This window comes from Egretta garzetta, unplaced genomic scaffold (assembly GCF_000687185.1).
Source record: "Egretta garzetta isolate BGI_Z169 unplaced genomic scaffold, ASM68718v1 scaffold46, whole genome shotgun sequence".
Lineage (NCBI taxonomy): Eukaryota > Metazoa > Chordata > Aves > Pelecaniformes > Ardeidae > Egretta > Egretta garzetta.
The window spans coordinates 6,712,930-6,716,000 of NW_009260268.1; the positions used below are offsets into that span (position 1 = coordinate 6,712,930).

A 3,071-nucleotide genomic window follows, 5' to 3' on the forward strand; every position below is an offset into this window, starting at 1 on the left:
GGGCACTGCCCGGCCCCGGGACAGGGCTGGCGCGTGCCCCCTCTGGCCCGAGGCGGGCTGCGAAGCGCTGGGCTCGCCTTGCTCGCAAGATACAGTGCGGAAACAGTGCTGGACTCTGTAAATGGCTTTAGCTGACTGGAAGACGTGTAAAATCACGTCAAAACTCTGAGCGTGGGCGAGGGTCAGATCCTGTCCTCCGTTGGAGCCGCACCAACTTTCAGAGTCGGCTGCTGTCAGCGTTTGGGCTCCTGCAAGAAGTCGCAGCTGAAAGTGCAGCGTTGAAAAGGTGGAAATCGTTGTAGCCTGCTCTACTTTTTTTCCTTCTTTTTCTGCAGTGCCGCTAGTCGTGTTTTGCTGCTTGCTTTAGGGCTATTGAGTTTACAGATCTGGGTTCGTTAAACTTTCCTTTGGGGAAAAAAAATATAGAAAACAATGGAAGGATTTGGCATTGAAAAACAATAGTTGTAGGTAACGTGTTGTGCTTTACTGTTATACTCCAATCACCCGGTTGTTCCAGGCAGATAAACTTGTATTTAGCAGAAGTTCTTGTCAGCCCTCAGGGGGCTGGACTTGCATAATATACTCAGGATTTTCGATTTCTGTTTTAGTCAAGCTAATAGAATTTTTATTTCCCTTGTTTGAGGGAACTGGCCCTTGTTGTCAAAATGGGAAAAACTAGTTACCATTTTCAGCTTTTCCATTACACTGAGTTTCTAAAGCAGAAGCATGAAATACCTATGTAGGCCTCACAATTCATCCTAGGCAAGAAACGCTCTACTGGTACTGTATGGAAAGGTTAACCCCCCCATCTCTCCCATGTTAGTACTTATACCAATGTATTTTCCTCCACCAAAAAATAAATGACACAGGAATCGTTTTCAGTGATACACTAGTCTATCTGCAATTTAGAAAAGGAACGGAATTATTGGAAAGCCTGTGAAATAAAAATGTTTCAATAAAAATACCGTTTTCTCCAGCAGATGCCCCAGTGTCAAAGGAATAGTTCTGGACAATACGTAGTGCGTGAAAGAGGTGAGCATAAGGCTGCTTGATACAGCAGCGTTTTCCTCCCATTTCTACCATGGGCTGCATGACTGCATATCCATAACTGAAATCGCTTTAAAAAGAATCTGCAACAACTTGATGGAAGCCCTCTGTGTAATGAATACACATTATTCATCTGTATTGCAATTCTGCAGCTAATAAAGTTCATTTATCAGCTTTTTTAAATTATCCTTTTAAATGATATCCTTCTATCCTGGCCTCAGGTACCATGTCTGGATATTCAGCACAATACTGGCAGGTTATTGGCATTGCCAGCAACGTTGCTTTTGGCAAGAAACTTTATAGTGTCACAGTGGCATATCTCCCACTGCCCAGCAGGTGGAGGCAGAATTTGAGAGAAAATAGTGCCTTGTTACAATGACTATCATTTTTGTTGCTGAAGTTTATTCTTAAAATACAGCTCCCTCATTCCTATCGTTTCCTGCAGGAAGAAAATCTTACATAAAAATATAATACACCGTTAAGGAAAAACAGTAAATTAAATAGATTTTAGTAGGTTTTAGTAACAATGTCTTTACTATAGTCCCCTATATGTAAAAACTGCCTGTTTTTCTTACCACAGGTTATCATATATTGGTACTATGTCCCATAGGAGCTTACAGCATCATTACTCTGATTCCTACTTGATACTTGCAAGCTGATTTTTCTTCTTATTTTCTATTTCTCTTCTGGAATTGGCTGCAAACTTGTTCTTTAAAAAAATAAAAAAGTGCTCCAAAGAAATAAAACAGCACCAGCTCCTCAGAGCCATTTTTTCACTGGGGTCAGGGACTGAAAAAAGGTACAATAAGCATTAAGGAATCATGGATTGCACTGCAAGAGGCATTGTTTCCAGTAGGTGGTTCTCTACTACTGTTATTAAATAAGATCTCAGGATCTGGGAATGTCTGCGAGGCAATATTAATATGGCTTAAAGAATGTCTTGTTAATTAAAAAAAAATAAAACTATCTTTTGGGGGAAGTCCCATACCAGCCCTAATGAGCCTCTAGATTGACAGTAACTAATTCCTCCTACAAAGATCTCTGTCATAAGTGCTTCCATCAGCAGACATGCTAATGAATGCACAGAAACTGAATGGATTATCTTTGAGATAGCCCAATGTAATTAGGATTGAAAACTATGTCAGAGACATGTGATGATTTTTTCCTTGTGCATCTGCTGGCTGTATCGTGTTAATTTTACTTTATTATTCCAGAGTGAAAGGAAAGGAAGCAAACAAAATACAGGCATGTAAGGACTAGAGACAAGAAGTCAAGGATTAAAGTCTTACTGAGACGGAGAAGATGTGAGGAGTAGTTGGGTAGAGAGATTTTTGAAGGCCCTGAAACAAAGGCAGTAATTAATAGGGCATTTGGTTCAAATAGTAATTGTCCACTTTTTTGCTGATTTTGTGACTAAGAGGTTTTTGCTGCAAAAATGAAACGGGCCCAAAATTATTAGACTACCATCACACAGTGACTATCAGGCTACTATACTAAAGGTAGTTTTTCTTTCTTTGCATAACAGTAGATTAGAAAGATCTTTTAAGGCAATAAGAAAGAGGGTTTTGTTGATTTATGCAGGAGGATAAAGTGTCAACTTATCCCTGTGGGGTCTGATAATCGCGTCAGAGGGGCATGGCGCGGCAGTTTGCGCAGGCAGTTCGCGCGGGCAGGGCGCCTTCTCCCCTCCTGGCTCAGAGGGTCACTCGATTAGCACCCATAGACATCCTAAAAGAGGAGCAAGCAGTGGTTTCCACTCATCTGAAAGCCGTTGCCAGAAAGAATGTGGCGACCCAGACGGAGTCCCCACCTAAACAGAAATATGCGGCTGTCCAGGTCACTGGCTGTAGGGAGTGCCTCAGCCTGTCAGCTGTACCAGGGAATGGTAAGGACAGTGGCTGTCTCAGGTGTGAGCAGGTGGATGATCTGCTCTGCCTGGTGGCAGAGCTGAAAGAGGAGGTGGAAAGATTAAGGAGCATTAGAGAATGCGAGATGGAGATAGGCTGGTGGAGCTGCACCCTACC

The 3,071-nt window shown here is 42.3% G+C and overlaps 1 protein-coding gene across 2 annotated transcripts in view; it reads left to right on the forward strand.

Annotated features, from left to right (window-relative positions):
- Window positions 1-22: 22 nt before the first annotated feature.
- Window positions 23-3,071, forward strand: part of FGL1 (fibrinogen like 1) — a 39,187-nt gene continuing 36,138 nt past the window's right edge. The window contains exons 1-2 of one of the 2 annotated variants that reach the window (XM_035897842.1): window positions 23-286; window positions 978-1,032. The gene's annotated coding sequence lies outside the window, so the exon portion shown is untranslated. The remainder of the gene's footprint in view (window positions 287-977; window positions 1,033-3,071) is intronic. The other variant, XM_009642427.2, reaches the window with a different exon arrangement.